The sequence below is a fragment of the Leucopleurus acutus genome (genome assembly GCF_964270905.1).
Source record: "Leucopleurus acutus genome assembly, chromosome: 10".
In the NCBI taxonomy this organism is placed as follows: domain Eukaryota; kingdom Metazoa; phylum Chordata; class Mammalia; order Artiodactyla; family Delphinidae; genus Leucopleurus; species Leucopleurus acutus.
Window position 1 is genome coordinate 52,745,066 of NC_139153.1, and position 13,010 is coordinate 52,758,075.

Here is a 13,010-nt window from a genome sequence, read left to right on the forward strand (position 1 = left end):
AAACTTGCTTTTTAATTTCTTTTATTTAAAAAAATTAAAAAGGGACTTCCCTGGTGGTGCAGTGGTTAAGACTCTGCACTCCCAATGCAGGGGGCCTGGGTTTGATCCCTGGTCAGGGAACTAGATCCCGTATGCCGCAACTAAGAGCCTGCATATGGCAACTAAAAGATCCTGCACATGGCAACAAAGATCCCGCGTGCGGCAGCTAAGACCTGGCACAGCCAAATAAGTAAGTAAATAAATAAATATTTTTAAAATAAAATAAAATGTTTTAAAATAATTTTTAAATTAAAAAAAAATTTTTTTTTGCCACACCATGAGGCTTGTGGGATCTTAGTTCCCCAACCAGGGATTGAACCCGGGCCACGGCAGTGAAAGCGCCAAGTCCTAACCCCTGGACTGCCTGGGAATTCCCTGAAACTTGCTTTTTCAACTCAATGCTACATTTTTGAGATTGAAGTATATATTCATAATATATAATATTCATTTTAAATATATAATATATTTATATAAACATTATAAATGTATTATATATATTAAACAACATATATAGTTTATAGTATTCCACTAAATGATGATCACTTAGGTATACTTTTGTAGCATGATCCCTACATAGAAGTCTCATAGGGACTTCCCTGGCAGTTCAGTGGTTAAGACTATGCACTTCCAACGCACGGGGCTTGGGTTCAGTCCCGGTCGGGGAACTAAGATCCCACATGCCTCGCAGTGCAGCCAAAAAAGAAAAGTCTCATAAATAATAAAGGCATTAAATATCTCACTGATGAGAAATCTGCAGGTAGACTGTTCCATTGCTAAATCAGTGACTCAGCAGTGTCAAGATGCAGTTGGGCATCCCTGGGGTTCTATCTTCCTCTTGTGGTCCCAAGATAATGGCCATAGCTCTGAGCATCATACCCTTGCCTGTCGCGGTATCCAAAGGAAGTGGAGGAAGGGGGAAAAGAATTTTCCTTTTTCAGCCTTATTCTCTAACAAATAGGTACCACATTTCATCAAACCCAAGATCCTATCAATTTACTACTAAAAATAAAGAGTGCTGACAATTAAACTGACTTAATGCTTTCTTATCCCTTAGAATTTATGTTTAAATAAATAGCTCTTTGAGACCTAGACATAAAATTTTTTAAATTATATATTACTCCTGAGTATACAAAACAAGAAAATAGAAATGAACTAAATTGTTTAAGGTATTTTCAGAATGTCTTCCCGCCAGAGTTCCACTCTAAATTACTTTTCAATTCAGTGCCTTCCCTGTCTGTGTTCATCACCCTCTGTGCCCTCAGGAACGCTGGCAGGACAGCAGTCTCCTCACAGAATCACCACTGTTGTCTCAAGAAGGCCCATTCTGCAGGTTTCAGTTCTGGCACTTTCTGGATCTTACCAGAAGTCATGAATGGTAGGTTTTCAGATCGTTTGCACACACACGGGGAACGACAATCACACCATAGCAGCCATCTGACAGAGACTGTGAGAAGCCTGATAATTTCAGAAACAGAAGAAAGAGTGTGTGTCTTAGAATTAATGAAGTACAGTGAATCTTTCTCAGAAGTCTCTCACCAAAATCTCCCCTTAGTTCTCCTCGGTGAAGTTGGTAGCCTGTCCACCACTGGATCAATTACTGGCAAAAGAGATTCCATCTTATGCCTTGGATTCATCACAATGCATCCATAAAACATTTATGTGGGGGAATAAGTAAAACCAGGATTTTATTCAACAGGAGGAGCAGGAACGGACTGCTGAAAGGACAGTCCCTTATCACTTTATCACTGTTTTTCTCTTATTGACAGACTCATTTCCAATTTTCATTTTACAAGCACAGCTGCAGAACCACCCTTGGACATGTGCACTGTTACCAGAGCTTCTCTAGGATACATACTATAAGGCGGAATTTATTTGAAAGTATAACGAATCCTATGTGTCTATCCCCTAGCTTCATTTCGTCATAGACTTATTTCATCTCCCCTGTCCCCTTCTTATGTTTTTGTTGCTGGAATATTTTAAAGCAAGTCCCAGACATCATACCATTCACTTCTAAACACTTCAGTATGCACCCCAAAAGGAATATCCAAATACTTTCTTGCATAACCACAATGCCATTATCGCATCTAACACAATTCAAAATAATTCCTTAATATCATTCAATTACCAAGCCATACTCAAATTTCCTCTATTGTATAAAAATACTCTTTCTGTAATTTCTGTTTAGAATCAGGATCAAACAAGATCTCTTTTATTTGGTTATGTCTCTTGTGTTTCTTATAAGTCTTTTAAGTCCTATGTTTCTCTTAATCTAGAACAGTCCCCTACCCTTTTATTTTTTCTTTCATTGACTGGTTGATGAAATTAGAGTCCAATATAAGATCCCTCCTTTGAGATCTGGTATATTGCTTCCTTGTGGACTACATCCTTTATGCTCAATATTTCCTGTGGACTGGAGATCAGCTTTAAAGGCTTGATTATATTATGACTCAAAAAAACTTTTCCCTGAGAATCTTTCCTAGGTGGTGCTGTGTACTTTTTGCATCACTGTCTGGAGGCATGTTATACTTTCTGTCTCATTTTTGGTGACATTTAGATTGATCCTTGGGTTCAGATAGTGACAGTCTGATTTTTTTTTTTTTTTTTGCTGCGTCGGGTCTTCATTGCTGTGTGCAGGCTTTTCTCTAGTTGGGGCGAACGGGGGGCTACTCTTCGTTGCGGTGCACGGGTTTCTCATTGTAGTGGCTTCTCTTGTTGCAGAGCACGGGCTCTAGGCATGTGGGCTTCAGTAGTTGCAGCACCTGGGCTCAGTAGTTGTGGCACACGGGCTTAGTTGCTCTGTGGCATGTGGGATCTTCCCGGACCAGGGCTTGAACCCGTGTCCCCTGCATTGGCAGGTGGATTGTTAACCACTGCACCACCAGGGAAGTCCCTGACAGTCTGATTTTTATACATTTCCTACCAGCCTTTCTCCTAGTGGTTTCTGAAGCACTAATGATCACTGCCTTAATCAGTTATTTCACTAATAGTTGAAACAATTTTCGACTTTCGACACTCCTGCCTCCGTTAACTAGAATTAGGGCTGAGAGCCTCCGTGAATTTTATACACTAGGCATCTCCCTTGCCTTACCTTAGTCCTAGCCCTAGCTAGAATTCTTCTGCAGTGAAAAACTTTCCCTTGTCCACAGTGATATTTGGTTACACTGAAATTCAGTTTATATCAGAAAGGTAGGTTGAATGCTTAGTTCTTTCCCCTATAATTATTGATGTTCCGAGGAGTAAGTTGATGTCCCAACAATCTCTAGGACTATTTCTTTTCTAAAAAATTATTCTGAACTCATATATTTTTTATATGTTCAATATGTTTTAATCAACTGCAGTCCTTAATCTTTTTGAAATTAAAGTCCATGTGTGGACTTCCCTGGTGGCGCAGTGGTTAAAAATCCGCCTGCCAACGCAGGGGACACAGGTTCGAGCCCTGGTCGGGGAAGATCCCACATGCCACGGAGCAGCTAAACCTGTGCACCACAACTACTGAGCCTGTGCTCTAGAGCCCGTGAGCCACAAATACTGAGCCCGAGTGACACAACTACTGAAGCCTGTGCGCCTAGAGTCCGTGCTCCACAACAGGAGAAGCCACCACAATGAGAAACCCGCGCACCGCACCGAAGAGTAGCCCCTGCTCGCAGCAACTAGAGAAAAGCCCGCGTGCAGCAAGGAAGACCCAATGCAGCCAAAAATTAAATAAAAAAAGGCATTCTCAGAGAACTGTAGCCCTATCCTCACCTGCACTTCCCATTCCCATTATCTTCTCTTTTTACCCTTTTCCACCCACCCACCCCTGGTAATCAACTTAAGTTCCTGAGAACTTCAGTTACCCCCCACCTTTTAGAAATATGTAAAATGTGAACATTTCTGAAGTAGAGACTCTTAGGCACCTACCCCAGATGAGTTCATCTTCCAAAGTCATACAGTCAGTGGTGAGGGGAGGGATAAAGTGGGAAATTGGTATTGACATATACCTACTGATATGTATAAAATAGATAACTAAAAAGGACCTACTGTATAGCACAGGGAACTCTGCTCAATACTATGTAATGACCTGTATGGGAATAGAATTTTAAAAAAGAGTGGATATTTGTGTATGTATAACTGATTCACTTTGCTGAACAGCAGAAGGTAACACAACATTGTAAATCAACTATAGTCCAATAAAAAAAAATAAAGCATTGAATATTTTAAAAAAGTCATACAATCTATAATTTTCACTCATCAAAGGCTCCCTTCTCCTACTCTCCCTGGTAGCTAGGTGTAGTCACAGGACTACTGCTTTAAAAGGTTTTTGCATGTCTTCTTTTTCTCTTTTTTCTTTTTCTTCCCATTCTCCATCCTGCTGCCTAGAATGTAAATGTGATGGCTGGAACTCTAACAGCTATCTTAGATTTTGAAGCCAAGAGTCCAAGGGATAGAGGAGTGGAAAGCTTAAAGAGCTTGCATTCCTGATGATATCATAGACGCTCCATACCAGTTCCAGACTGCATTTGTGTGTGTGTTGCATGCAAGGCTTATTCATTGTTTTCTGGTTTTTTAAAAAATTTATTTATTTTATTTATTTATTTTTGGCTGCGTTGGGTCTTCGCTGCTGCACACGGGCTTTCTCTAGTTGCGGCGAGCGGGGGCTACTTTTTGTTGCGGTGGGCAGGCTTCTCATTGTGGTGGCTTCTCTTGTTGCAGAGCACAGGCTCTAGGCACGCGGGCTTCGGTACTTGTGGCAAGTGGGCTCAGTAGTTGTGGCTCGCGGGCTCTAGAGCACAGGCTCAGTAGTTGTGGCGCACAGGCTTAGTTGTTCCATGGCATGTGGGATCTTCCCGGCAAGGGCCTGAACCCTTGTTCCCTGCATTGGCAGGCGGATTCTTAACCACTGCACCACCAGGGAAGCCCCTATTCATTGTTAATTTGGGTGTTCTATCACATAAAGCTGAAACTAATCTTTTTTTTATTAATTTATTTATTTGCTTGTGCCGGGTCTTAGTTGTGGCAAGCAGGCTCCTTAGTTGCAGCTCTTGGGCTCCTTAGTTGCAGCTTGAGGGCTCCTTAGTTGCGGCATGCAGGCTCCTTAATTCTGGCATGCGAACTCTTAGTTGCAGCATGCATGTGGGATCTAGTTCCCTGACCAGGGATCGAACCCGGGCCCCCTGCATTCGGAACGCATAGTCTTAACCACTGCGCCACCAGGGAAGTCCCTGAAACTAATCTTAACTGCTTCAGTTTCTAAATGAAATTAAGCAAATAGATCTGATTTTATTTTTGCTTGTGTCATTTAAATTTATTATTTCATTATTTATGGTCCCACGTAAATCCTGTAATAACTCAGAATGAAAACCATAAGTTTGCATTAGAAATTTTGGTATTGTGATGTCGTCAGGGCTAATATTGATATATGGTTAGTGTTCATGCGTATGGTTATGCTGGTTGTTTACAGATGACTCCAGTACTGAATGAAAAGTTCCTATGCCATATTTGCTACTAAATATTTCAAAAATCACCCCAAATAAGAATTGCATTCACTGATTTGCACATTTAACAAATAGTTATGGAATGTACTGTGCTAAAGTGTCAATTCAATGGAGAATGAAAATGAACACAGACCCTGTCTATTTACAAACCAATAAGGCTATAGATATTAACGAAGAGTCATATGTATGTATATACATTTGATTGTATATATTTGTTATGTTATATAATATGTTAATGACAAATGAGAGGTAGAAGGAGCAGAAAGATATGATTCTGAGAGTGTTTTTTGTGGGATGTGACCTAGCCCAGGAGTCAGGAGGCTCAGAGAAGGCCTGAAGAAGCTAGATCTGAAGGTAGAAATTAGCAAGGTAAAGGGAAGAGCAGGTTCAAAGGCCCTGTGGTGAGAGGGATCCTGCTGAGTGTGAGGGATGAACATATGTTCAGTGTGGCTTGAGAAGAGAGAACGAGGGGCAAGGGGAGGTCCCCGGAGCAGGGAGGAGCCAGACTGTTCCTGGTCACACAGGCCATGTTAAAGAGTCCTGTTTGTTTCTTGTCCCACAAGGATCACTGTTTTTTATCACCTGGTGTCCAATGTTTCGAAAACCATTATTTTTCATATGTTTTTGAAATATATTTTCTCTACCTTTTCCTCTAATGGTTACTTAGTATTTCATGGTATAGATGTGTCTTGATTTATAGAACCAATCCTCCACGGTGATCATTGAGATATTTTCTAATTTTTTGCTATTTCAAAGTGTTACAACCAACATCTTTACACATGCACCTTCTCTTCCATTGCATGATAGCTGTGCAGACACAATTTGTCAACAGAAGGGGCTGATGGAAGAAAAGTCAAATGCAGACACCCTTTAGGTAAATTAAACAAGACTTCTCTCTTATGGTCATTTTCCTTTCCAGAACCTGCTGTCTCTCACTCCAGGCCAGCCGCCTTCAGGAAAGCCCAGTTTACTAGGTAGGTACCTGTAAACCCCTCTTATGAATTGTTTCAAGTTCCTTCTTTGTGTGTAGGACTGCTTGGCCATTGCCACTTAAGAGGTAAAGTTAGGCAACTGTTTTATTTATTTATATTTTATTTTTAAATTTTTGGCCACACCGTGAGGCATGTGGAATCTTTGGGAATCTTAATTCCCAAACCAGGGATCGAACCCGCGCCCCCTGCATTAGAAGGCAGAACCCTAACCACTGGACCACCAGGGAAGTCCCTAGGCAACTGTTTTAAATATCCCTGAACCTTCTATGATGAAGAGGAGGCCGTTCTGACCACAGCACATAGGAGTTTCTAGAGCCTCACTTCCTCACCCGGGTTTATCAGCTGTATTGATGAATGTCAGTAGCTGGCTCCGAGGGAAGGAAAGCCAAGCCCAGTCACCCCCTTGGGTAAATCAGACAGGTTTTACATACCTAGGGGATCCATAAGGAAGCAAGCAGTCAGAAAACAAATCAATCAGCAGCAATCTTTGGGATGGACAGAAGTGCAAGCTTCAGAACCTAAACAATCTCACCATAAATGTGCGTGTGCTGGTGGTGGGGTGAGGTGCAGATGGGAACATCTGAGTCTCCAGGGTCACATTCAGCCTCCAGGAAGCTCAACTGACCCCTCCTGGGCCCAGACTGCTGTGTGTATGTATCAACCTGGTATGTGCTGGGCCAGGTGACCCTCACCAGTCCTGGGGCTAAACACTATGGGGTTTCACTGTGGGGCACCATTTACATACCCTCAGCATGGCTGATCATCACCCTGCCCGACCTCAGGTAAGCCGCCTGGTCTACAAAGTTCCTGAACTCAGAGTTGTGGACACGGGACGTGGCTCAGTGCATTGGAGTCTCTGGGATCGTCCAGTAGATCCTTAGACCAGCCTGGCTGCACGCATACAGGTTCAAAAGCTAGAAGCATCTTTCACCATCCATTCTTGGGAAATGCCTCTTACAACCTTTGCCCATTTCCACAGCCACTGCTGCACCTTTTCCAAGACCTCATCATACTAAGCCTCAGAATTGGCCTTGGGCATGGCCTTCATGGTCCCCGGCTCTCTACACACATCCCACATATGTGGCTCTCATTACACGTGTATTAGCGTGAGTTTAGACCTTTGGGATTGGTGTACATACCTACACCCCTAACTTGAAAACATAAATTTCCCACATCTGCCAGGTGACATCCCATTACAAGTTATACATTTAGGCTCAGCATTTTAAGACTGCTTGCTTTGAGAATATGTGATCTGACCAAGATAATACCTCCCTTTGGACTGTCAAGTTTAAACATGGTGGGTCCAGTTCCAATATGAATTTCAAGAGCTTGACTGAATGATATACACAAGTAACCATATAGAGAGACTGGTTGTGATCTCTCACTCTGCTCCTCCATTCAGTCTGTATCTGTTGAAAGGAGGTATCTGTTGCATGGATTAGCCACTGTCTTTATACAGAAACGTCTCCTCTATGACTTGTTTCTCTCCGGAGTACCGGAGACCCTGGTGCCCGCCAATCTCAAGTCTCTCCTCCTCAGTCCAGCTGGTTTAGTCTCACAGCTTTGCCAACTGGGAGTATGTCTTCCACCTTTGCCCTTTCATTTATCAATAAAACAGGAGGAAGAACAATAGGGCCACAAATCCCTTTCCTTAGGCAGTACAAGGAGGCCAAGGCCATGCTATTTATAGCAAGTAATGCAAACGGAAATAAATCAAGATATTTTCTCCTGTGGGTAACTTTGTTCTGGCTCCTGGCTACTGTTTAACTTCCTTTGGTGATTGTAGCCATATTTTATAAACCCTGCCAGCAGCTGGACCTCGCTCAACTGCAGCAAATGCTGGGAAATCAGACCCAGCTCTCTCTATATATACCTTGTCCTGTGCACTTGCAAACGGACAAGGCTTGCTATCTGATTTCCTGTCCTGACAATTCTGCTTTACTTCATGTCCTTACCATTAAAAAAGTTTTTTTAATTGAAGTATAGTTGATTTACAATATTATATTAGTTTCACGTGTACAATATAGTGATTTGAACTTTTTATAGCTTATACTCTACTTAAAGTTATTATAAAATACTGGCTATATTCCCTGTGCTATACTATATATCCTTGTGGTTTATGTATTTTATAAATAGTAGTTTGTATCTCTTAATCTCTTACCCCTTGTTGCCTCCCTCCCTCTCACCTCTCCCCACTGGTAAACCACTAGTTTGTTCTCTGTATCTGTGAGTCTGCTTCTGTTTAGTTATATTGATGTGTTTGTTTTATTTTTTAGATTTCACATATACGTGATGACATACAGTATTTGTCTTTCTCTGTCTGACTTATTTCACTGAGCATAATGTCCTCCAGATCCATTCATATTGTTGCAAATGGCAGAAATTCATTCTTTTTTATGGCTGAGTAGTATTCTATTGTATATATATATACCAGATCTTCTTTACCAATTCATCTGTTTATAGACACTTGTGTTGCTTCCATATCTTGGCTATACTGCTGCTATGAACATTGGGGTGCATGCATCTTTTCGAATTAGTGTTTTCATTTTTTTGGATATATACTCAGGAGTGGAATTGCTGGATCGTATGGTAGTTCTTATTTATTTATTTATTTAGGCCGCACTGTGCGGCATGCAGGATCTTAGTTCCCTGACCAGGGATCGAACCCATGTCCCTTGCAATGGAAGCTCGGAGTCTTAACCACTGGACTGCCAGGGAAGTCCCTGGTAGTTATATTTTTAGCTTTTGAGGAACCTCCATGCTATTTTCCGCAGTGGCTGCACCAATTTACATTCCCACCAACAGTGTACAAGATTTTCAAGTTTACTGTACATCCTTGCCAACATTTGTTATTTATGGTCTTTTTGATGATAGCTGTTCTGACAGGTATGAGGTGATATCTCATTGTGGTTTTGATTTGCATTCCATGTCCCTACCATTCTTGATTTCAGCCCGCAGTATGTGTCAAGGCTCTGTTTGTACTGTACACTGGCCACTCTGTGAAGGACTTTGCCCCCAGCAGGGTATTATAGGAGGCAGAGGACTTTAAAGTAGGGAAAGGGGAGGGAAGGATTGACAGGTCGGTTTCAGTGAGAGATAGCAGTCCTGCTAACAACTGTGGGCAACCCTTGCTGGTTTGTATTCTGTTTAACTATTTTGAGAGAAAACAGAAAGTGAGAAACCAGCAAGGTGTGAAAAGATACTGAGGGCTAACCTACTTTTGGTTTGTGGGATTAAAAACAATTCTTGTTTTCTGATCATAAACCTCAGGTTTATCTGTAGATAGTAATTCATATACACAATGCAGCAACGATATAAGGCTTTGGCTTTATCCAGAGTTGGCAAATAAAATGACAGTGGTTGAGCTTAGCTATGTGAAGTCACCAGGCAAACTAGACAGTCACCCTGACCCAGGGTAAGATGGAGGCTGGTTAATTGATGATATTAGGAAATGAAAAGGAAGAGGTCAATGGGAGGGGTTAGAGTCCATGTAGAAATAAACGAACACAGTGACAGAAGGAGGCTATGAGAAAGTCAGAAGCACAGGTCCAGCACTATCTGGAGAAGCCAGTGCTTCCAACATGATTGCCATTCTTTGTGGCAAATATATTATAATGACTGCTATTTTTATCGAGTCTTCCTTTTCTTTTTCTTTTTAAAAATCATTTATTGGGCTTCCCTGGTGGCGCAGTGGTTGAGAGTCCGCCTGCCGATGCAGGGGACGTGGGTTCGTGCCCCGGTCCGGGAAGATCCCACGTGCCGCGGAGCGGCTAGGCCCATGAGCCATGGCCGCTGAGCCTGCGCGTCCGGAGCCTGTGCTCTGCAACGGGAGAGGCCACAACAGTGAGAGGCCCGCGTACCGCAAAAAAAAAAAAAAAAAAAAAAAAAATATATATATAAATATAAATATAAATATAAATATAAATATATATATACATACATATATATATATATATATATATATATATATATATATATCAGGGACCCAGCAGCTCCGCGGCACGTGGGATCTTCCTTGACCAGGGCATGAACCCGTGTCCCCTGCATCGGCAGGCGGACTCTCAACCACTGCACCACCAGGGAAGCCCCTATTTATATTTTATTGAGGCATAATTTTTTTAATTAAAAAAATTTTTTTTAAATTTTTGGCTGCACGGCACAGCTTGTAGGATCTTAGTTCCCCAACCAGGGACTGAACCTGGGCCACGGCAGTGAAAGTGCCAGGTCCTAACCACTGGACCACCAGGGAACTCCACTGAGGCATAGTTGATTTACGATATTAAATAAGTTTCAGGTCTACAACATGGTGATTCACAATTTTTACAGGTTACGTTCCATTTATAGTTATTATAGAATATTGGCTATGTTCCCTGTGCTGTACGATATATCCTTGAAGCTTATTTATTTTAAACACAGTAGTTTGTATCTCTTAATCCCCATACCCGTATCTTGCCCCTCCCCACTTCCCTCTCTCCACTGGTAACCACTAGTTCGTTCTCCATATCTGCGAGTCTGTTTGGGCCTCCTTTTCTTTATCTGTGAAATAAGGAGGTTAAAGTAGACAATGTAGGGGAAACCGTGAAAATCATTGAAATGGAGCAAAATGATTACTGGGTGTCTTCAGTGGAAAAATAGGCAGACATTATCTGAACACACCCTGCTGGGTCATCTAATTCTATGGAGTATCTGCACCTTTTCTTGTCTTTGAGCTCTTTTGTAAATTCATAAATTGTAGATAACTGATGGCAATGCAAATGATTCTTGTCCATAGGCATGCAAGTAAAGTTTGATAGGTGGAAATGCAATTGAATTCTTTCTTTCCCTGCGTTCTTACAATTGTGTATCAATTTGTAAGTTCATTATTACCAGTTGCTTATATATGTGGTTCTTTGTATTATCCTTTGACCCAGTTGTAATATCTTATTAGTCCTCTAATTTGTTAACGAGTTAAATAAAATCTTTGACCTATTATTATTTTATATTTTGATGAGTGTCACGATTTTACCGTGTTTAAAAAACTATCCTTTACAACAATTGCTCAAAAACCCAATGATCACAAAACTATTTGGTAGAAAACCATAGTTTTTTTAGGAGGATACTGTGGTGAAAGTGATGAATTGCTTCCAAAATTGCTTAATTTAGCCTGTGGTTATAATTATACACCAGAAAGATATAGATTAAAAAGATCAAATGCTTGCTATACGCCTGAAACTAAAACAACATTGTAAATCAACTATACTTCAATTTTTAAAAAAAGATCAAATACTAGAGAGTAATGGATTTACCAAATACCCCAGGTGTATGCCTGAGTCATGTAGAAGCTAATTGGTTCAAGGTGTTTTCTGAACAGAAATTTTATTGGCCAGGCTTGTACCTGAGATCATTCAGAGTAAAGACTCTTCCAGCCTTTGCCTCGGCTATACTTTGGTAAATATGCCTTTGTCATGTGCCATCTATGTCCACTTGGGGCTTTCTGTTGACAGAAGCAGCTACAGCTTACTACACTGGGGTGGTTTCAAGCAAGACCACTGTGCAAGAAATGATAGTGGAGTAAGATTCGGGGTGGGCAGCCTTGAGAGGAAATGTACATATGGGAGAAGGAATTCTGAAGGGATCTTCACAAATCAGTCAACACTTGTACAGATCTATCTGTAAACCAGGTATGAGCTTTTTCTTTATCCAAACCTGGTCCTAGGAAACTCTCCATGAGGTCATGGTGTGGCTTGATGGAGGGGCGGCAATGCAACAGGAGTGGGTGTCAAAGGAGAAATAGGTGTTGAATAAGTCCTAGCCATATGCGTATACACCTTGCGTATGCCTTTTAGACCTGCTCCAATCTGCTCTCGTGTGTACGTGTACCACCACCATCTGAGGATGCAATGCTGCTGCACACACCTGACCTCATGGCTTGGCAGGTCAGAGAGCACCCAGTCTATAGAGTTACCAGATTTCTCACAGCCAAGCATCTGGTCCTATCAGGGCTTAGTAACAAACCAGAAACTTTTTCTCAAAAGTAGACTAGTTAATAGCAGAAGAGGGCATGGCTTTGCTCCAAAATTGTACCTATTTAGACTATGATTTTCCTACTGGGGCTTTGTCTGGTACTTTTATTTACCAAAAACATTCAAGTGCTATGCTGTGTCAAAAGGCCCAAGTGGCAGGGTGGCTTGTACCGCAGCCTGGATTCACTGCAGAGTTTTATTGCTCTGGGACCCCACTTAAAACTGGCTTCTTTAAGGCAAGTGGTCTGGAGCAGCACATTCAAAGGTGGTATAATTTTGCCTTCAAAATCCAAAGAAGCTAAAACTATAAAACTCTTAGGAGAAAACATGGGTATAAATCTTTGTGACCTTGGATTAGGCAATGGTGTCTTACATAGCTATGTGGTTTAAGATATGATACTTAAAGCACAGCAACCAAAGAAAAAACAGATACGTTGGACTTCATCAAAATTAAAAACTTTCGTGCATCAAAAGACACTATCAAGAAAATTAAAAGATCACTC